Source organism: Lepeophtheirus salmonis, chromosome 6 (genome assembly GCF_016086655.4).
Source record: "Lepeophtheirus salmonis chromosome 6, UVic_Lsal_1.4, whole genome shotgun sequence".
In the NCBI taxonomy this organism is placed as follows: domain Eukaryota; kingdom Metazoa; phylum Arthropoda; class Copepoda; order Siphonostomatoida; family Caligidae; genus Lepeophtheirus; species Lepeophtheirus salmonis.
This window is the reverse complement of record NC_052136.2, coordinates 58,087,661-58,111,666: the sequence shown is the minus strand read 5'-3', so window position 1 is coordinate 58,111,666 and position 24,006 is coordinate 58,087,661. Positions and strand designations below refer to the sequence as shown.

Sequence of the window (24,006 nt, the reverse complement as noted above, 5' to 3'; positions counted from 1 at the left end):
TTTATGTGAATACTGATTAGTTTTTGAAATTTTTCTCCGAAAAGTTTTATATTTGAATTTTTTTTTTCAAAAATTAATTTTTTGTGAATAGTTATTGATTTTTGAAATTTTTCTCCCAAAAGTTTTATATTTAAATTTTTTTTCAAAAATTTTTATTTTTTGTCAATTGCTGTGGATTTTTGTAATTTTTTCCAACAAATTTGATTTTTAGTATACAGTTGCAGATTTTAGGATTTTTTTTTCAAATAATTTAATACTTGAAATTCCATTTCAAAAAATTAAGTATTTTGAACTTAATTTTATTATATTTAAAAAAAAGATCCCTCCCCCTTAAAAATATATATATATATTCCTTCGGACGCCCCTGTGTACATATATCTATATACTTATTGCCAAGATAGTGTTATGCAAATATGCAAAAATTGGAAACAATACATGTGTGCAATGTACAATATGGACACTGATAAAAGTCAAATATATATTACCATTTTTTTTTTTGCATAATTAAATACCACCATTATAATAACAAAAATAAAAATATGCAGTTATCACATACTCTTTTAAAAGATTATTGCGGCACATAATTGGGGTTAGTCCCATAAAAGATTGCATTAACATAAACGCTCAATAAATTCATTTGTGTTTTTGGTCTTCCTATATTAATTTATATTTGAGTTAAAAAAAATGGTCAAATTCCCTCTGTATTTCTGCCATAACTAATTTGTAACAGGAATTCCCACTCTGTTAATATCTACATAATATTGGGTGACTGATTGCTATTTTATATTGATCTGACCGGATTTATCTTGAATTGTAGCGTCCACAGACACTCTAATATAGCCTATCTTGGAGCTGCACAACAGGAGAGTAAGAGACCCATAGTTACCCCCTAACAAACACTTTTAAAAACAGTCTGCAGGGCTTGAATTCTCCAAACCATAAAGAAGTCATACACACTTTTTTTCTAACTCTTGAGTTTTATAATTATATTATTATATACTTGTCTTAAATCGGTGATTGTAACCCTTCTTATAAATCAATGAAATAAAGTAAAAAATACGAAATTATTTTTTCCTTAACCATTCAAGAATGTTAAATACAGCTCAGAGTCTAAATTTGACTTGATTTGGCTCTGATATGGTTTTTTTTTAATTCAATCTATCAATTTCTAATTATTTCATTGTCATCATGACTTTTTGCTACTTCTAGGATAATCAAAACAATATTTTGTTGATTAAAATGCAAGGTTGTTTTTGTGTTGATGGGTCACATATAATATCTAAGTACATAGAAATATTATCTGCAAAGTGTAGATAATATTTTTTAAATACTACAAGGATTGAATGGAATGAGTTACCTGTACCGGAATGTATTTGCAAGTGGGGAAATTATATACTGTTCCCGCAGTTCTGAACATAAGAAATGATCGCTTCTTGGCTAAATCAAGAGCTCAGGTCTAGGGAACCTTCAGGGCCCAACATCCAGATCAGGTCAAGGTCCTTGGCGTCGTGGCATCCCACAGCAGCAAGATGCCTCCCTACTTCTTCAAGACAAACGAGAAAGTCAACACGGACTACAAGGTCATTAGGTACCATGTCTTGCTATGGTTGAAGATTACGTTCCCAAGACGGCAACCCAGCACACATGGCCAAGAAGGTGCAACATTTTTGAAGGGAGAACATGGATGTCTTCAGCCGGCAGACTTCTAACCTTTGTCTTTACCCGATGTGGACCCCCTGGACATCACTTTTAGGTACGTTTTGGAAGGCAAAATAAACAAGACTTCTCATCCGAATGTCAATGCCCTGAAGGCCGTGATCATGGAGGAGTTAAATAAATTGTCCTCTGACTTCATCTAGGCCAGCTGTGCTTCTGTTCTTTCCCGTATTGTAGCCATAATTCAGAATGGAGTGGGACATATTGAAAAAAAAAAAAGTGTAGAAAATGATTGAGTCACCAACTTTTGATTCAAAAGTTTGTTATAAAAATATGTAGAATTAAAAACGGCATTTGAAATTTTCTCATTTTTAAGTCCAGTAGGTATTCAACTGTACTAACATCCCCAAACAACGTATGTTACAAATATTTCTAATAAAATTAACAGTACCTAACAAAAATGAAATCTCCGCTAAATGCTCATGGTCCCCTTCTACTAAAGCTATTTAATAATAATAGCCTTATATTGTGTTTTTAGTAAGCAGAACCAACTTTGAGTTGTATGTAACTGAGGTAAATGATATCGAATATATAATTCCTTACAAAGTGACGAGTAGGGAATGTGTATAATTAATCTAAAGAAAGAGAAAAACTTGTGCCTTTATCCCTTAGGACGAATAAAAAAGAAATCTCTTCTTCAAGATACACATCTGAGATGTTATGTTTCTCTAGAGCACATGATGGTATTAGTTGTACCTATTACATACATAGGACTCGTAACTTATCCCATATCCTTTCCATGTTGTATGCACACTCAGTCACCATTATGGATGTATTTTATCATTGAATGAGATCGAAATCCTTAAATTGATTGAAAAATCCTTATCGTTCAAAGTCTATCTCCATGTATGTATCTACCTACATATAACGGATTTTATCCTTCTTCCTTTCGCAATACGATATCTATTGGTCCATCTCTAAAAATGGATTTAATTTTTGGTCTTTCAATACATATGTGATGGGTGTATTAATACACATTATATTTGAGGCACGTCAACAAAAAAGCCAGCTTGGATGATTTTTCTACAAAAATGTATTCTACAACTAATTAACTATTATCTTCCATTTCTACTAGCGATGGCACGATTCCAAAAAATAATCTCGATGCTGATTACGATGTGATTCTTGTAAAATTTCCCGATCCCGACTCTTTAATATTTTAAATAATAGTTAAAAAATACAATTAAATAATACACAGGATAGTATATATATATTTTTTTTTCGCAAAAAATTTGAAATATTAAATTTTTTGTTATTCAAATATGAAATTTGATATTTAAAACTTTTTCAAAAATTAACAATTATTCATAAGAAACTAAGGCTGAAGTGCACCAACTTCAAATAAGGTAGAAGAACTAAGAAAATACTACAATGCTGTACCATAAATTCGAAAGGTCGTCCATTGTCATATTTTTATGGAAAATAAGATTCAAATAATTTTGTAGAAACTGTTATTTATAAAATGTACAGACCCCTAATTAACGCTCTTCCCCCCTCCCGAAACATGATAAGAGACGAACCTACAAGCTTCTTCACCTAATAAGATCTTCCATTTACTTTCACGATCCTCTAGAATACTTCAAAATAAATCCCGAGCCAATGAGTCGTCTAAGACCAGAGAAGGTACATCATACAGTTTAAAAACTACATGGTTTTTAACCTGCTTAATGTTTTTGTCGTATCTTTCATCAATCATTTGGCCCAGGGTTCATTTAGAAGTATTCAGAAGGGGCCTAGATGCTTTGTGAAGTGGCGGCAGTGGATTTTTACTACCTTGGTGACTCTTCCATGGTATAAAACATGTTTTGGGTCGAGGTATTCTGATTTTCTTAGTAAATGACGGGGAATTTTCCCCAATGGCAATTTTCCACTTGGAATTTTTGTGCTCGCATACTATTCTATACTGAATATGTTATGTTTAGTGATGCCCCAATTTCGCAAATAAGATTTATTTGTATGTTGAGCTCTTATTTGCATTTTCGACGACTTTTGCCTCCATTTTTATTCTCCATTAAAGGGAGGATTAAGTTAATACGAGGAAAGGGTGAATCCATATTCGCCATGAATTATAAAGGGAAAAGTACTTGGATATTCAAAAATATATGACATCCATTGTGTGTGTCCTAGAACAGCATGGAAGGGCACCAGGCAGAAAAAGAATGTATGTATGCATTCAAAGATTTCTTGGAGAAGTTTTTTAGAAGACGAGAGTTAGCTGCACCAGATGATTATTCAATGGAACAAGGACTTGGTTGATTGATAAATTTAAATTATATATTTGTTTTTTTATCAAAATTAATCCTATTTTGCAGGATTTATTTCCATTTTTGAGTTTTTATTAGCATTTATATTTGCGTACTTAGCTCCATTTTTATATATTACTTATACATCACTAGTTATGATGAAACAAACTAATAAATAGGGAATTTCTCTTTCTTTTAAAGATTCCTTTTGGTTCCATGGACAAAAATATAAATAATTGGCATACAACCGATAGAGGGAAAAAGTAATTTAATTAAAATTTGTGATAAATAGCTTTTATTTTATACATAATGTATAATATTTGTAGATCATCTTTATAAATAAATATTAAATGTCGTTGTACATATGTATGTACACATTTAGAACAAGTAAATATATTTATATATATCCCATAATGACATTTATGGACAATAAATTAAAGTTAGTCAGCAATTTTATTCTTAATAAAATGAAATAAAAAGTATGGAGAAAAAAAAATACATTAAAAAAATAAGAGCAAATCAAGAAGAACAAAAAAAGAATTACTTTTAGAAGAAAAAGTATAGAGCATATATACATATCAATTTACATAAAAAGAATCTCTCTTTGATTAGAAAAAAATTAATTAAATTAAAAAATAGGTTAATGGAAACATTGTTTTTTTTTGCATCATTTTATACAATATTTTCATGTAATAGTTAATAGAGCTACTTTGCATTTATTATGTCAATAGTTAATAGATTAATCGGTTCAAAGAATGGAAGGAAAATCAGCATGATTTTCCTTATTTTATGCAGGGGAATAGGTAAGAAATGATACAGGGCATTGAATAAGACACTCGTAAATAAAAGCTAGTTACATCTATCGAGCATCTGTGGACAGTTACTCACCAAAGCTTCAGTCATTTTGGAAGTGCAGTTGTTAAGTAACAATCGTTTGAGTGTTTTTGTGAAAAATATTCTGAGTTTTTAATTTATTTTTCAACAAAGATTCCTTGTTAATCTACACACTTCTCCCAGTGATGCTCCTATCTCTGTAACCCTTCCCATCTGTAACTTTGTTGGGAGAAGTGTGTAGAGATACAAGGAGACTCTATTGAAAAAAATTCAAAAATGAAAATAATTTTTTGAATTTGCTATATCTTGATTTATCATCCTTTTATAATCAAAATTTGAAGGATGTATCTTCGATGCGTATGAAATTACAGAGGGAAAAGTAAATGATGATTGAATTATTTATTTATTTAAATTACATATATGTACTAGTTTTATGAAAATGTAATTTATTTTGTAAAAGAGCATCAATGCAATTATTTATTAATCTATGTTATATTTTGCAAATTAGATTATTTATTATAAAAAGTGTGTTGTAGCTAACTTTAGATTGAATTTGAATAATAAAGACATTCCAATTTAGAAGCTGGAAGGGTGAAAATCTTTTTATATATCTCTTGGAATACATAACTTGCAGTGCCTGATCTACACAGATTAGTGATCCTGTATCTTTAGAGCATGTTAAAAAAAAGTTCTCGAAAATCAACACGATAACCCTGACAATTTGAAGAAGGAAATAAACAAGGATATTCCCAAAATTACTCCAATGTCGATCCCCAATTTTACGGTGAGTCTAACACGGATTTATAATTTTAACTCTGTGACCAATCATCTAGGTCTTCACGTGCACACAGGAATGTTCAATCAAGTTTTGAGTATCATTGAATCTAGTAGGAAAGGAAGTTTACTACTTAAGAGTTAATAATAATTACAACAGCTGAAGAATAGAAAAATCCTTCTTCAGATTACCAATTCCAAAAGAACGGATAAGTTGAAAAATAGATACGATTTACATCACTACGGCTGATTGTTGATAGAACTGTATTACAACACGTCGAAGGATGACTTGTTTATATATCATGAAGGACACTTATTTGTGGTCTATCAATGGTTCTTCATTGCTTCCGATGCAAAAACCATCCTGTATTGGTAGGCATGCATTGACCTTTTTGTCAAATTGATACAGACTGACCCAACGGAACCTCTTTGGTTTTATAATTGAATATCTCTTTATATTATTCGGATTCTCTATTTATTGGATACTGTTCTCACTTTTTCAATTCATTCGATCGTCCCTTCATTGTTCAGAAACTCATTGTTTCATTTTTGAATTGCATAACAAGAAACCATTTCACTTTGGTCTTAGGTTAAACCTTATCTCTATTGACATACCTGTTTTCAGGATAGTGTTCACTCTAAAGAAGACCTTTTTGCTTCGTGTTTATGAGATTGGTTGAGGAGGAGAGGAGTATAAAAGGGGATACACATAATAAACAAATGGATGAAAGGCTGAACGGTTAAGTGAACGTTATTTAATCATCCCTCCCCGTTCAGATACTAGAAAAATGTATAGAATGCATCACTGACAGTGATTGGGTCGCAGAATGGCAATGTAAAAGCTTTGCCACTCTTCTACATATTTATTCATTTTCTACTCAATCGGTAATAATGTTTGTGGGCCATTTTGCCTATTTGTGTTCAATGCATACTTAATTTTGTGTAAGTACACAAACTGCGAAGGAGGCGGTTTGAATGAGTTTCCCTTTTGCTATTTATGTATATTATCATAAAATGTAAGAAAATCATTTTTCGTTGTGATATTGTATATACAATATACATACATCAAGGCCCTCCTTTCTTTTTAATTTAAAGAGCATATAGTTCATTAGATGTGCCTTTTTTATACATAAACATATGTATTGATGTAGAAATATACAGTCTTGTATTTATAAATATGGTTTTTATGTGCATAGAACCACGCTTAACCCAATAGTTCATCAAATAAAGTGATAAATTTCCCATATCTTATACTACATTATTGTACATATGTTAGAGATTGAAGTTACTTCTTCCATATTGCTTATAAATGGCTTGAATTCTTTGTATTGTAAATATGAGATGCACAGGGTTGTTCTGAAGTAGTTTCCTAAACAAAATTTACTCACAGATGATGATTTGTATACATTATTATATGTTACGAGTGATCCATTTAAATCTTCCACAAGATATAATTTATTAATTAACAATAGATTTTCAACAAAATTAATACAATAAATAGATTTGAGTCTGAGGTCTCTTAATAATTAAAGTAGCTCCCCTTAGCGGGCAATGATAGCTTGCAGGCGGTAGTAGAAGTCCTGGCACCAGGTGTGAATGTATTCCTCTGTCATGGCGTCCCAGTGCTGGATGACAGACACCGCAGGTTTCCTCCTCGACATACACTCCAAAGGGGGAAGTCGAGGGAGTTTGCATTAGGGCTATAAGGAGGCCAAAAGTGTCAAAAAGTGTTCAAAATGGTGGTAACGGTATACCTCCTCATGGGTTCCACCAAGGCCTCAGGTTCAACACTGATGCCTACCTCGAAGTTGTAAGGACCGAGGTGAAGCCATGCATCGACATAGTTGCCAATGGGAAGCTTTATATCTGGAAACAAGGCTTGGCTCCCTACCACCCACCGAAAAAAAATTATTAAATGTCTCCGAGACAATTTTGACGAGTTCATCAAGCCCAAGGTTAATAGAAATACAAAGTTAGACCATAATTTCATAGGGCTTAGTAGAATTTTCAATTTGATGTATCGTACCGACTGTTTGGTAAGCCATACAGATTTTGACGTAACACACAACCAATCATAGTCAATGACGTCAATATTAAAAAGCGTGGGGGAAGTCAAACATCAGTCGTACACGAGTTATGTTATAAATTTGTAATAAATTTGTATTTCTATTAACCTTGATCTAGTCAAACTTTTGGTACTTTTTCTCTCAACATAACAAGAAACACATTGAATCGGAGAATCTCTTTATTTTGAAAGAGATAGTTGGTTTGGAGGTTTGAAGATTATAAATTGCGTGTACAGTGTACACACGTCTTAACTCTGGCCCACCCTGTGCATATATACACCACTCATATATGTTGATATGTTTTATATACATTTATCTATCTATCTATGGTAAACATAATTTATTGTTAGCTCATTGGTTCGTTTATGTAACTATTGCAATATTATTATGAACAGAAATAAAAGTTACAATATATATTATAAGATATGAGTAAGTAAGTAGATTTGGGGAAGAGAGTGAGTCGAAAGATGAGGAAGAGAAAGTTCTTTTATATTTATTATTTATAGTTGAATAAATATTATAGATATGTATGTCTATGAAATATGTAAGAGGCTGAATAAGATACAACTTATAGATAATATACATACATATATAGGTATACATCCATTCTAAATAACAAATTATAGTAAATAAATAATAACAAACAAGTTAATGATAAGAAAAGATAAAATCTGTTATTTGGGTCTTGAGGATGGAGATTTAGGGAATCAACACACTTTTCATGGCTTATCAAGGGGCGTCCACAGGATTATATATATATTATTATTATTATAAACTTGTAAACTTTAAATATTAAATTTTTTCAAATTTTTTCATAAATCCACAAGTATTTACAAAATATTAAATTTTTTGGTAGAAAAAATCAAAAATCTATAGCTAAAGCAGTTTCAATCCAGAATATCTCTCTTGCAATGAAAATTCTAAATCAGTGTGTGTAAGTCATGGAATTTTGCAGGATAAGAAATCTGGTACCTCCCATTGACTTCATGTAATCATAGAAATATTCCAAAAGGATTTTAAAAAATATTAACAAATATTTAGTATGATTGTGAACTTGCTTGTTTACTATTTTTTTTAAAGATTGATTTTTCGAACATTTGTTGAAATTCTATCTTGGAACAATAGGTATAAGCTAGATTGTTTATTTATGACTTGTTACAGAATTAATCCAGTTTCTTTATATGTGTATTTTCTGTACATATAATAGATACCAAATAAAGAATGTTAAAAAAGTATGTACATATGTATGGAGTCTATGCTCACTGTTCAAGACCATCACTTTACTAAAATCAAAAGTTTGAGGGATGGAAATCAAGAGACAAATTAATTAACTTTTTTATTGAAAAAATTATTTTATTAAATATAGATCCTTTCATTTTTGTCATGATTAGAACTGTGACTAAAGGTTCTTCCTCTTTCAAGGGAGGGGGATGACTAGCTCCAAAGTTTAAAAACAATAAACATCGCACTCTTCATAAAATATTTTAAAATTTGTCAAAAACTATTTAGAAAATATTTTTAAAAGTCAAATTTTTAATTTTTCAAAATTCTTATGTAATTTAGAAAAATATTATTAGTATGTATGTAAAACTATTAATTTAGCTCTAAAGATCAGCATTAATATCAATTTGTAAAGGGCGTATTAGTCTCTTTGGCTAAATCAAGATAAAATAACTACATGTTACAATAAAATTTCTTTTTTTTTACTCTAGATCTCGATCTCCCAAACTTTACTTTTATTTTCTCTTTTTGTCAGATAAAGTCTTATTGAATGTACAACAGACGTATAGTAAATGCAAAACTCCATTCTGTATCCTTTTTTTAAAGTGAAGCCGAAAGGTTATAGTGTATATAAAAGAAAAAATAAATCAACAGTACGCGAGACATTGATAAATGGCAATGATATACATTTTTTTTTTCAATTCATCTAATAAAAAATTATTATCTATACATATTTAGGTAAGCACATGCGAAGAAAAGGTTAGTTCACTTGAATTAAAAAAAGAAACAAGAAATTGAAAGCTTTTAAAAAAAAATTCTATGAACATTTTGTTACTGATGATTTTGCCGAATACCTTATTCGCCTCTAGGTGATAATAGTGTGAAAACTAGAATGGACACCTTATAAAGCGCAAAACTTCTCCTTAAAATAGAATTGAGGAATGTATCTCAATTTCTTACTCTACTACTCATCGATGTCATTAAACAAGGAGGCATCGGTGTTCCGAGCAGAGGTTTTTTCAATCACAAAATCAGTGGAGGCTCTCATCCTGCAAGAAAACCCATCCAAAAATTCAATAATTCGATGAGATTCTGAATTAGCAATTGCTGCTATCAAGTGCTACCAAGATACACGCAGAAGAAACTACATCACTTCATTTATGAAGTTTGGTGCAATAAATACAGAAAAGATTGAGGCATGAAACATACACATGTCTTGCTAAAAGAACCAAAATCGAAGGCTATCAAACTTATACGTGAAAGCATGAGAATAATGGTTCAAGCTTACACTCTTTTAGCCCACCTCATCAAATGGATGAACACAAGTGTAGCGTACAATGTGTGTTTTGAAGAGCCACAAAGTACAGACCACCTCATCAATAGATGTTCCGCTCTCTCATATAACAGACATTAAACATTTCAAAAAAGAAGACGAAGAACATCGTATTATAAAATTTATAAAATGTACAATGACGAAAACCAATTTCACAACAAATGAGTTTAAGGAACTGCTATAGTAGCGCATATATCCCTTTGTGTGGTCATGTTCATTACCTTATGCATGTGTTGTTTTATTATTTAAATTTTTTTTTCCTGCCTTTGTGAAAATTCATATATATATATTATGTTAGATTAAGTTTAATCAAAAAAATAATATTTGAACTTTGTTATTTATCAGATAATGAGTGAGAATATTAAAGATATGATAAGACTATTATAGAAGAGTCGAATATCCAGTATTTTGTTTACTTAGTAGTGTTGATGATTTGAACAAAGTCAGGTTTGAGAGAGGCTCCCCAACTAGGAAGCCGTTAATGTCAGGCTGAGTGGTAAGTTCCTTTCAATTTCCAGAAACTTACAGAACCTCCATAGAGGATTCGAGCTTTTTTGTCAAACTTTCTCAGAAACGTTCTCTATTAGTCATTTACCTAGAGCAAGATGTGTTTTTGAGCCTGAGCAGGTGTAGCTTTTTTGCATGTTTCAATGGCCCAAACTGGTTCATAAGCCAAGACGACAGGATCCCAATCAGATACTGAATGAATGAATGACTAAGAATATCCCATTCACAATCTTCATTTTTGATTATTTGAGGACTGATTTCTCCAGTAAATGCTCCTTTGACCACCTGATAACAATTTTGTGCAGCCACTCCGATTTAATCAGGAAGTTCAGAAAAGGACAAGTCTAAGTAGCAGGGTGAGCTCCAACAACAACAACCTCACAATTAGGATCTCAATCCCCCTTGGTAAAAAAAATAAATTAGGATTTATCATTCGATTTCTTGTCTCCATTCATTTTCTAGTTTCCGCCAAAGAAATTTTTTCTTCCTCCATTCTTTTTTGAAAGTATTTTTTTAACTAATTTACAATTAGTAGGAACTTCGCGAAGTATTCAGTGATCGAGTAGTTCTTTATAACTCTTTATAAATGATTTAACCAACTAACTATCTCAATTTCTTCCATAGTTAAGGTCGATTATGTATTTTTACATTTTGTTTGGACCCTAGACCTCTCAAAATTCGATAACCTCTTACTATGATCATGCATAATCTAGGTAACAAGTTTCATCAAAATCAATCCGTGACATTTGCTGTAATTCTGGAGACTAACAAACCATCAGTGGTAAAAACATAACTTCAATATATATACATTCATAGGCTGAAAAATTATGAAAAACAATGCGCTTCTTTGGAAGAATTAACTTATTCGTAATTTATAGTGCTGAGGAATATCATAACTTATATTATAGAAAAATATTTAATGTATAATTAAAAAAATATGTAGCTCTAAGATTTTTCTTCATTTTTGAAATATTAAAATTATCTACTCATCATGAATGGATTGGATTATTGTTTCAATCCAGGTATCTCATTATCAAAGAAAGAGTCCACTCTACTCATTTATGATGTCTTATAGTTTTCCTTGCATAAATTCCCCTCAATTCGACCCAAATGGAATTTGGAATCCGACGAACAATTCTTAAATTGATGATTAATTTAGAAGATCTTCATCTTCCTTTAACAAAACATAACTTCATAAAATTGGCATAGAAACTGGAAAAATATAATAATAATTTTGATTATTTGCTAGTACACCTCCTTAAAAAATGGGATTTTTACAAAATGGAACCAAAACCCTTTGAGATGCATATTTTTAAATTATATATTAAATATTTTTCTATAATATTCATTATTACTACGTATTATGAATAAATTATAACCTCTAATGAAGAATGTCGTTTTTTATCATTTTTCAGCCTACAAAAAAAAATATATCGAGTTCAAAACACGATACAGAATAATAAAAAAATACTTTTTCATCATAAAAACACTTTTACATAAGTTTTATTCATTCCACTTTTAATTTGGGAATTTGTTTAAGGGTACAAAATGACTCTGAGAGTAATAGTTCCAAATTAATATAATCCCAGATATTTCAAAATTCAGATGACTAAGAGAAAAACTGAGATCTTTTTTGGATTTTGCGCTCATAGATAAATTCGATTATCATCTTCAATTCATTTGTACAAAATTCCTTTCCCCCCCCCTTAATTCTTCCCCTGTGTAATATAAAAAGATAAAAAGGCGGTGAATATGTAATGTGGCAAAATCTGCAAGAAGCTTTGTAACTTACCAAACTGCTTTACTGTTTATACATAACATGTATGAAAGACTCCCAAAAAATGGGAAAAGGTTTAAATAAATCTACCTATTTACAACAAATGTTTATATACGTAGATAGGAATACCTATACGTAGTTATATATGTATGAGACATGAATCAAATTGTTGCTTTGTCTGATGCAAAATACTCTTGTTATTTATGAGGCTTTCTTTTTTTTTTTTTTTTTTTTTTTTTTTTTTGGAAAGAGGGAATATAATTGACTACAAATAGACATTGGAACATTTGTCTTGAGAGATTTATTCCATCTTATTTAAGGAATCCTTTGAGGTTTAGTTTTTTATACAAATAAATTTATGTTACATGAATAAATAGATGTATTAAAATCCCTTTAGAGTCGAATCAAAGCTTTGTTGCTCTAGCATGACTTACAGTATAAAAAAGTACATTGTAGATGATTTAATAACATTTTAAGATCTTTGAAAAAAAAAAGAATAAAAACGCAATTAGTATCCTTACTTAAATAAAAATATTTATTCATAACACTTTATGGAATTACATATTGATAACAAGGGTTAAAAATAATATTTACTCTAGTAAAGTTTTATCTAAGCAATAGAATTCAGTTTTCATCCGAGGTAATTTTCAGAGTGATTAACTCATTTATTTTTGCTATTTTTTTGTAAGCAAAAGCATAGACCCCTTTTAAATATATCTAAGTATTTGTATATTTGTTGTGTAAATATTTCATTTGTTTTTTGGCTAAGGAACTCAATAGTAAAATCCGTAGTTGTAGTTGTTTTTTACTTTTTTTTGCAAATATTTGATGTTGCATATCTCCTGTTAATCTAGTCATTTTCGTTCATTTGTTGAAAAATCTTTACTTTTAAAATATGTATTCCCTCAAGGGATTTTAAGAAGTAGTATACACCATTTTTAGATGCTGGCAACCCATATGTAGACTTATAAAAAAGTTTGATCCCTCCAAATATCATGTTTGTCGGAAAACTGTATGATATCTTTTTGTTTGTTTGTTTAAGCCATCATTATTAATTATAAATCTTTAAATAGTTAAGATCTACTAAAAATTCTTATTGTTAGGTGTGGATATTGCTATGAGCAAGAGGAGAAGTCGGGAGTGATACTTATGGTAACTTCCTTCATTTATACACTTGTTAACATCAACTCCCAGAATATATTTTGGTTAAGGGGCAGGGGAGGAAGGAAGAAAATTTATTATTGATTTAAAGATGAAAAACTTCAACTTTCAAAATTTTAAAATTTGAACACATTGAATTTTAAAACTCAAGAAGGTATAATTTATTAATGAACTGTAAGATTTCAACAAAATAAATACTTTAAATAGATGTGTGTCTGATCTCTGTTAATCATTAATGTAGCCGCCCTAGGCAGGAATGATGGCTAGCAAGCGGCGGCAGAAGGGATTGAGCCCGCTGCAGATGTAGTCATCTGTCATGGCGTCCAGTACTGGCTGATAGTGGCTTTGAGAGCCTCAGTGTTTGGATGACGGACAGTACAAGCATTCCCCTCGACATGCACTCAAAGGTGTAGTCGAGGGGATTGGCATCAGGGCTGTAGGGGGAGGGGCGGGGGGAAGTGTCAAAAAATATTTTAAAAGAGATCATTCAAAAATGTCTTGCAACGGAGGAGATGGGTTTCTTTCTTGTCTGGCGCCCATAGTGGCTCTCAGTCCTTACAAGGATCTTTCCTCCCACTTTTTTGATAGCTTGTGAAACACCGAGATATCATGCAAGTTCCCTCAAGGGCTTCAGGGGATTGGCCTGGACTGTTTTCTTTAATTCCTCTGGTCCAGTTTGGCATTTTTTACAGAGCCCTTCTTCCTCTTCAACGTTTGGGACTTGCTGACTGCTTTGAGTGCTTGAATGGAAATTCGACGATCACGTTCAAGTGTCATTTTCTCAACTTGTACGTAAGTTAGAGAGCTCAGGTTTTTGTTTTTTTTGTTTATGGTTTAATATTTCCAAATATGAATTCATTTCAATCCCTCAACTTTCATTAATTATTGAATTAGTAAGTGGTCAGACTTCAATGGAACACCTAGTATTGTATATATATTTTGATATTACGAATGGGTTTAAAGTACCGAGGTACATCATATTATGTGTATAGAAAAATGTCAGAAAATGGAAATTTATGGATTATTGAGGGATTGTTTCATTCTCCTAGCAATGGGCTCAAATAGATTAAATTAATCTGACTTATTCTCCAGAAAAGATGTAGATACTTTTTTTTTGTTTGAAAATCAAAATATGTTCACAGTGTTATGCTAAATCTGCAATGCGTGAAAATGCGTTATGCAGGGACCTTTTTAATTTTTTTTCACTCATTCACATCTTGTGTTTGAAAGTCAATATACATATGTATGTAACTTTGAACAAATAATGTGGAGCAAACGATGAAATATTTTACTACATACTTGACAAAAAGATAGAGGGGGGAGACAGGTTAGTTAAAAGTAGTTGTAAAAAAAAAAGATACTAACGTGATATATAACAAGAAAGTTTGATGAGAGTTTCTTGAGTTCAAAGTAAATTAAATATGTAACAAGAAAAAAGGCAACAAAATAAAACAATAAAGACAACAGACAAACAGTTCCACATATAATTATTATCTACAAGGAGAAGAATGAGTGATGAGATTTGACTTCGCTTGGTTTTTTCTTCAACTTTTATTTTTTCAGAGCCTTTCTCTTTCTAGAAGAAGAGTAGCAATAATGAGTACATCAAACACAAAGTTCAGCTGTATGTAAGTACTCTGAAAGAATATTTTAAGTTACAGGATGTCGGGAAATATGAGGATCCCATTTCTAAATAATAAATATTGTATTTGTCCTATTCATATAAATATTTCCATTACTCCTTTTTTTTCAATTTTATCAATTTCACTAGAGTTGAGATTTTTGTAATTAAAAAAAAAGAGCGTAGAAAGCGAGAGCGAAATATATGGTGCTACTGAACTAAAAACTATGGTAATAACATTTTGGGATGAGAAAATGAATTACTTCCAAGTGGAGGAGATCCTTTTAGATTTAAAATAGCATAAGGGCAGATGAAATATTGCAATTATATTTATTTTATTACACGTTTGAAAAACAATTTACACCAAAAATAGGCGAAAATCCTTACTTCAGAGTGAGAAGTGATAACCGCGAAGACTGATTAAATAATGAGTAAAAAAGAAAAAAAGAGCACATGTCACAACTGTGTTTTTTCCTTTTCTTATTTTTAAAGATAGTTTTTTAATTACAGGCATTTCAAATCTAATTAATTATCAGTCAAAAATATCTTTTGATTTTTTTTTCTGGCCCATTTTTTTAGAATTGGTAATCCGAAGAATGGATTTTTTTTTCTTTAGCAGTTGTGATTATTATTTTATTTCTGAGTAGTCGACTTCCTTTCCCTAAATAGATTCAATTATATTCAAAACCTGGTGGAACATTCGTGTGTATTTATAAATCCCAGAGAGTAACCCTGAGGATTTGTTGCAAAGTTACATATAATTGTAAGTCCTTATAATTGGAGTCAGAGAAAAATTAAAGAACGACATCGTAGTAATTCTTGTCATTGTCCTTTTGCATTTATTTCTCCTCAATTGACACAACTGATTGTAGCTGATCTCCTTCAAAACATTTAGGCTTACCATATTGATTTTCTGTTTCTTTTTTTAAAATGCCTATTATACACACGATTTTCATCATTACAAATAGTCAATAATAGTGCACTGGTTATTTTTTTAGAGATTGCCAGCTGGATTTTATTGACTTTCGTAACCTTCTCCGACTCGGTAAAAAAAAAATTGTGAGTGATCAACAAACTAATTTTTGGTGGATGACATACGATGTGTGTTCAAACAGTAAGGTGAATTTTCAAAATTTGCAAGGAACGTAAATTTGATGTACTTCATTTTCTTATGTTAGTACACTCACCACAAACATAAATTCAATGTTTCAGCTATATAAGATGTTTAGTTTGTTTGTGAGAGGCATAACGGTTAGAAGTATTCTGTGTGTTCGGCCATTTTTTCTATTGTAAAACATGGATCAAAGTATTTGTGATAAATTTTGTGCAAAAATGAAATCAAAAAATGAAAACACTTGAAATGTTGATGGTGGGATACGATGAAACTGTTCTGGGGTAAAAAAAAAAATTATAAGTGGTACAAACTCTTCCAAGATAGCCAGGAAGATGCCAATGACGAGCCTTGCTCTGGACGCCCAAAAATGTCAACAACAAATGATAATGTTGAAGTAGTGAAGAAAATTACCATCAAAGAAATTGCTGAGGATATTGATATATGGGTTGGCTCGTTCCATAACTGTTTGATTATGACCAAATAATCATACATCAAATCACTCATGAGCTAATTAAAGACGTTAATGATGATCCTGATTTTCTCCAAACCGTTGACGAATCATAAGTATATGATTTTAATATCAAAACCAATAGCCAATCGTCCCAATGGAAGAACCAAATGGAGATAGCAAAAAATTGCCGAACACGCAACATACTTCCAACTGCTATGCCTCTCACAAACAAACTAAACATATTATATAGCTGAACCAGTAAATATATATTCGTGGGGAGTGCGCTAACATAAAAAAATAAAAGAATTGAGCATACCAAATGTACCTTGCCCTCTAAATTTGAAGAGTGACCTTACTTTTTTGAACTGTGCGACTAAATGCGCGATTTTTTTGAGAAATAAATGTTTTTTGGGAATAGCCTGTAGGTGCAAGCCCCGGAAAAATACCGGGATACCGGTAAATAAACCCTTAGATTGTATGAAACATATCTCTTTCAAATAACAACAAGAAAAACAATAAAGTTTTTGAACAAATGAATAATTGACTGACTTGTTCTTCTAACCTCTATTTCTTTTTTCCTTAGAGAGAAAAGGGAACAAGGGTAGCAGTAAGTCATTTGTTTGTTTCTTCATGCTCTTCTTCTTCTTCTCTTTGATTATCTAATTTATCATCATCTACTGAAAGCATCTCCTCACGTTCTGCTTCTTCTTTTACTACTCATATCAAATATAGATATATACTTATATTTATACCATATCATATCATTCAAAATAGAGGCTCTTATTTTTGTTATAATTATTACTATCTCCTTTCATATTTCTTGGCAAGGTACCAAATATATAAAATACCACACAAACAAATGAAGTGCTATGTATTTATTTCAAAATTTATATGCCTATGTATTTAAATATTACTTAAGAAAAATATCAACCTCCTTTAATGAAAAGTCTTCACTTGTCTAATAAAAAAAACGGAAAATGCAGCAAAAAAGACTTCCACACTTTCAACATAATGTTCATTGGGAGAAAAATAAATAATCTAAAGGGGACAAGGTGACAGTAAAGCAGTGTTAACTTCCTTTGCTATTTTCAGTTTCGTCTCGTCTTTGTCCTTTCTTGTCCTGTCTTCGTTAACCAATAGTTTTCGTCAGTCATTCTTCTTCGTCCAAGTTTTGTCTGCGTCATAATATTGTCTTTGTTAGACATCGTCATTGTTTCGTCATAGTTATCTTTTATTTCGTCTTGCACAAAATTTCGTCTTCTTAAAGTTTCGTCTTCCTCAAAGTTCTGTATTCTGACATAATTTTATTAGATAGATAATTCCGGCCTCGAGTAACTGAGGAGCCACTAGTAATTGACTTTTAGAAAAACGAGCCGGGTATTTTTTTATAGAAAATTTGGTACTTCTATTATGACGAGAACAAGATGATGGCGAGTCAAAAATTTCATTGACTAACTTCCGTCCATTTAAAAAAAAGGCGTATATCTAACTTGATTTGAAACTCATTTTGTATATCTTCATCTTCGTCTCGTGGTCGTCGGAGTTTTGTCGTCGTCAGAGTTTCGTCTTCGTCGGAGTTTTGTCTTCGTCAGAGTTTACTCCTCTTCAGAATTTTGTCTTAGTTAGAGTTTCGTCTTCGTTAGAATTTTGTATTTGTCAGAGATTTGTTTTCGTCTTCATCATGATTTTTGTCAGATTTTCGTCTTTGTCATGAAAAAAAGATTTACTGGCAAAATGATTTCGTCTCGTCAGTCTTGCCAAAGTTCACACTGCTGTAAACCACCTTCACATTAATTGTAAGGATATGGATATTTCATCTTGCAACCTTTCCTCTAAAAAGAAACAGGAAGAAAATACCAAAAATCAGTGTTTAGTTACTTCTTCCAAACTATGGAGTTACTATTATTATTCAATCAATGTTGGGAATTGGGTAGAGCTTAATGCAAAAAATACATAAACACTTGTGTTGGTGAATTATTTAGTAAAGATTTAGCTCCACCTGATTATTGTATATTTGTATCGATGGGATGTGCAGATATACATTATTCACTTATTTAGAAAATGAAGAGAAATGATTAATTGATTGGAAGCCCCAAAAGGCTAGCATCTAAAAATTTCCCGAGAGGAAAGTTGTATTGTAAAATGGGCCACATTTTGAATAAGACAACATAAACTGGGTGTACAAGTTATCTGTGTTGCAAATTTTTTTTTTTTTTCAAATCCAATTTTCTCTCTAACCAGTTATAGAACAATAAAAAAATAAAACTAGATTATGAAAGCTTCATGGACTTTGATTTATTGTTATCAATAAAATCACTTCCAGCCTCAATTACAGTCTCGATACGAGACCAAAAAGTTATTCTCTTATTGCTCCTTTGGCAAATCCTGGAATTCCATCTTATTCCGACTGATAAGTTAAGGTCGTCTATGGTGTTACAGAGGGGCTCAGTTGGTTTGTCAATTGATCGTGCCCCCCACACTAAAAACAAAAAATCCATCAGATTCGGATCTGGCGAAGGTGGAGGTCAAAATTCTCCGTGTCCTTTCCAAATATTTAGGGCAACGAATTCGTCAATTAATTCCATTTTTATTTACTGGTTTAAATTTGAACAAGCTATCTAACATATAAGAAATGAGCTAAGTAAGTGTTTGAGATTGTTTAAGAGAGCAAATCAAAGTGGTGGCATACAATGCTTGTGCGCCCTGTACATGCTAATACCATATTTAGTCCGAATACAATCATTTTGGATTACACAATAATATATTTTTTTCATAGAATTCCCCATTTAAGTAACACATATGTCAATAAGTCCAGGGCCTAACTATCAGATGGCGACACCAACAAAATGTTTTTAGGAAGGTCAAACATTCAAAAGGTTAATGTCAAATTTTCATGACGTTTGATTTATTATTTATCGAGTTACAGTGGTTTAAGTGACGCTACATTGTGATTCTTAAAAAAACGGTTGATTCAGAGTAATTTTATTTGTTGCTTTCTCTTTACTTTTTGATACGAAAAAACACCGTTCAAGCCCAAACCTTGCTTGAAAAAAATCTCATCCGAACTCTACCCCATCGAAAACAACCATCAAACGATGGTTTGCCGATTTCAAACGTGCTTGTACGGACACCGATGATGCTGAACGCCCTGGTAACTCAAATGAGGCAGAAATTTCGGAAAACATTGAAAAAACCATGAAAATCATCATGGGCAATCGCAAAGTGAAGTTATCAATAGGTGGTCTTTACACCATGGGTATGAAAAAGCTACTTTCCAAATGGGTGCCGCGTTGGCTCACACCAGAGCAAAATCTATTACGAGCAGATGATTTCAAGAGCTGTTTGGATATGTTTACGCAAAATAAAAAGGAGTTTTTACGTCGGTACATCACAATGAATGAAACATGGATTCACTACTTCACTCCAGAATCGAAACAGCAGTTTGCTGAGTGGTGCGCAGACGGAGAAAGCTATCCAAAGTCTCAAACATCGGCTGGACATGGCCTCTGTATTTTGGGATTTTGATGGAATTCTATTCATTGACTACTTTGAACATGAAAAAACAATCAACAGCCACTATTATATCGGTTCCTTGAATCGTTTGAAGGCCGAAATTACCCAGAAAAGATCTTATTTGAAGAACAAAAATGTACTCTTTCACCACAACAATGCACCGTGTCACAAGTCAATAAAAACAGTCCCAAAATTTGTCGAATTCGGTTTGGAATTGCTACTACACCCACCGTATTCTCCAGATCTAGTCCCCTGCGAATTCATGCTCCTTGCAGAACTCAAAAAAATGCTCTTTAGAAAGAGATTTGGCTCAGATGAGGAAATGATTGTCGAAACTGAAGCATATTTTGAAGGTCTCAATAAATCGTTCTACACCCGTGGTATCGAAAAGCTAAAGTAATTTAGGCCTGGAACTTACTGGCCAATGTGTTACATAGTAGTATTGTTGTATCAAGACGAGTGTATATCCTTTGAGCCAATAATGAGGACTGTTTTGGGTTTCATATTTATCTACACACGTGAACTTGTAGCTATCTATAGATTACATAGCACTATCATTAAGTATTCATTAATTTTTGGAACTTATAAATGAGCATTTCCTAAAATAAATTAGATTTTCGACACACAAATTAATGCTTTACGCAAGAACTATTTTTTTGGTTTCCATATTTGTCAATAAATCTCTATTTTTATGTAAAAAATATATTCTTCGATTTTAAAAGCTACCTACCCAATTTATGTGTAGTCCATATTAGGTTGTCCTATTTTTAAGGGTTTCTCTTATTTTGTCTGCATCAAAGAATTTTCTTCTGTGCATCGATGAAACTATTACGTGTAGAAAATACAAAGATTTATAAGACCACTCGTAGCTTGTACTTTTTTTTCTGCTAAATAGACTATTTTTTAAAGGCTGATCTCATATATGTAAGATTTCATCTTTTCGTGGATTTTATTAAGATCTCAACTTTAGAAAAAATATTAAATACAGATATGTATATCCCTGGAGATATTTTTTGTCCTCAAAGCAGTACGTATTTACCTTAAATAGAAGAAAATTATTGTTTTATGGTCTGTATAATATTATAATATTGATAATTTTAAAGATGAGATCCTAATAAAGTCAAATGAAAAATAATTCTTCATAACTTTAAATTATATACCTTTGAAGTCTTTTGAAATCAATAGTGTTTATTTCGTCGTCTATGACTTGAAGAAATTGATTATTTGAGAAATACGTGTCTCATAATGATTACGAGATAAAAGGAAACCATTTTTGTTGAATGTTATGTCTGACTAAAAACATATATTTTGTTTTCTGAATAGTTTAAAGATGAGAGAAAATGTAACGAAAACAGACAAAATTATTATTGAAAAACGTCATAATTAAAATTTCAAAATACTTGAGCTATCCGATAAATGTCTTTTGCAAAGGATCAAAATTTGCAAAAATGATCCTTTTCCTGCACAAAAACGGGTACGCTCTAGAGTATACATATAATGTAGTACCATATTATATGTAAAGTATATGAAATTTAAATAAACTACTATATCAAATAAATAAATAATTAAATAATATGACTATGTCTTTGATGTTGCCTCTCTAACTATCTATATATATATATGCGTGTCTTCTGCTACCTACACACATCAGGTACACTTTTTTTCTAAAAATTTATTTCAGCCTTTTTTGTGTTTATTTGATAAAAGAGAATAAATAAATAAAACTCGAGAATTTTTTTTTTTTTCACTTTTTACTTTTTCATTTTTTATTCGACTCTCATTCTCTATTTCACCTTTATTTATTTTTAAAGCCCACCTCATCTAATAGCTGTAGTAGTTGTTGGTATATATGTAATTAATTATTTATAAAGAATATGTCTTTATTTCTGAAGGTGACACAAGAACAAAGGAAAAACAAAAACGAAGAAACACACAACTCGATGCAAAGAAATATTACCATTGTTATAATGTTTGTTGCCTTATTTATTTCTCATAATGATTTTATGAATCTACTTTCTTTGGTTACAGAATATTCCCTTTATTTAATTATTGATACATTTATTGTAATATATTCCCTTTGTATTTTGGGCGCACCTCATTAAAGTTTTCTTACACGGGCACTATATACTTGTATATAAGTTAACATTGAATTAAGGTATTTCATCTTGAGGAACTAATTGAATCCATTGAAAAATGAGAACCTCAATATTGTAGACAGGGAGGGATAATTATTTAATTAATTTATTTTGGATATTTGTAATCTAGAGGGTCCTACAGGTAAATCTGGACCATCTTTAACTATATCCTGAACATATGAAAACATTTAAATTGGTTATTTCAATTTCAAAGTGAGGTGTTAAGCGTTAGCTTTAAGTTAGTTGTGCAACTTTTAATTCAAGGCAAGTATTTATGATGGACGAAACCCAGAGGAACACCATCCTCGAATTTGCTTGCGCAGGGCACAGCCCAGCGTACAACAAAGAAGATACTCCGATATCCAAAGAGCACAGTCTACGACGTCCACAAGTAACAAAGTGATAAAAAACACTGCCATATTCCTCGTAGGGCTGGAACAGTACCTTGAAGTCATCACCTAGAACACCGATTAACGTTCTTGGCAAAAAGTTCCAAAACGATGAATGTTTCTCTACAGATGTAATGTCACCAACGTCTTTAAAAACAAGTTTCCAGACAGCATAATTACCCTTGGTACCACTTGGAGCAACGGCATTGCTATTCTCTCCATCTGCCAAAAGAGAGGTTGTGTGCATAATAGAGATTAGTAAATAATAACGGTTGGCCCGGTACATATAAAAAAGTTTATTTTGAATTGAGGCATTTCATCTGGAGGCACTAATTGAATCAAATAAAAACCAAGAAGATTCAATATTGTAAAAAGGGCGGGATTTTTATTTAATTATAATATTCTGGATATAAGTACCTAAGCACAAAGAATTTGGTTAATCATTATTATTACATAGAATAACTGTCTAATTATTCAACAAAGAGTACATTTTAAAATGTTACTACTACTGTTGGATCATGGGAAACATTTTTAGCGTGCAAGTTTTTTTTTAGTTGACAACCTAATCAGTGATTTTATTTTCAAAAGATATTTTCATTATTTTTTCATCTGTAAAGTGATAACCAGTGATTAAAATCCTGTGTATAATAGGGATGTTAAAAATTTTAGAAATCGAAAATCAATATGGTAACCCTGGCAATTTGAGAAATGTTTTGGATGATTTTTTCTTCTCTAAGATGTCTTACACTGCAAAGTCCAGGAGGTTGAAGTCAGGTCTTAAAAGGGCCACATGAAAGTAGGCCAATAGTCAGCCATATTGTTACAACATTATTTTTGGTTCTTCTTGCTTGTATGAAGCTATAATGGACTTATTTATTGTTGTTTAGTCAGTCCAAATTGAGATTCCAACTGTTTTTGCAGCCTTCTTGGCACTGACATCGGTGCAAAGGACATTGCATACGTGTTGCCGTTTTGTTGTTGCTCCAATATTTTTACACTAAGAGACATGGGATAGAAACAAAACTTGTTTATTTTTGTTTCACCTGTCGTTTTGTTACGTAATTAAACCTTGTAATTAAGTGCCTCTGCAAGTTGTGGGTTCCCACCTCCGTAGATACCTATATATTCAATCTTGATGATCATTATTGTAT

The 24,006-nt window shown here is 31.5% G+C and overlaps 1 protein-coding gene and 1 pseudogene across 4 annotated transcripts in view; both read right to left on the bottom strand.

Annotated features, from left to right (window-relative positions):
* Positions 1-24,006, bottom strand: part of LOC121119657 (uncharacterized) — a 353,492-nt gene that overhangs the window by 242,212 nt on the left and 87,274 nt on the right. The window lies entirely within an intron of this gene.
* LOC121120105 (triosephosphate isomerase-like) lies at positions 10,527-23,102 on the bottom strand (annotated as a pseudogene).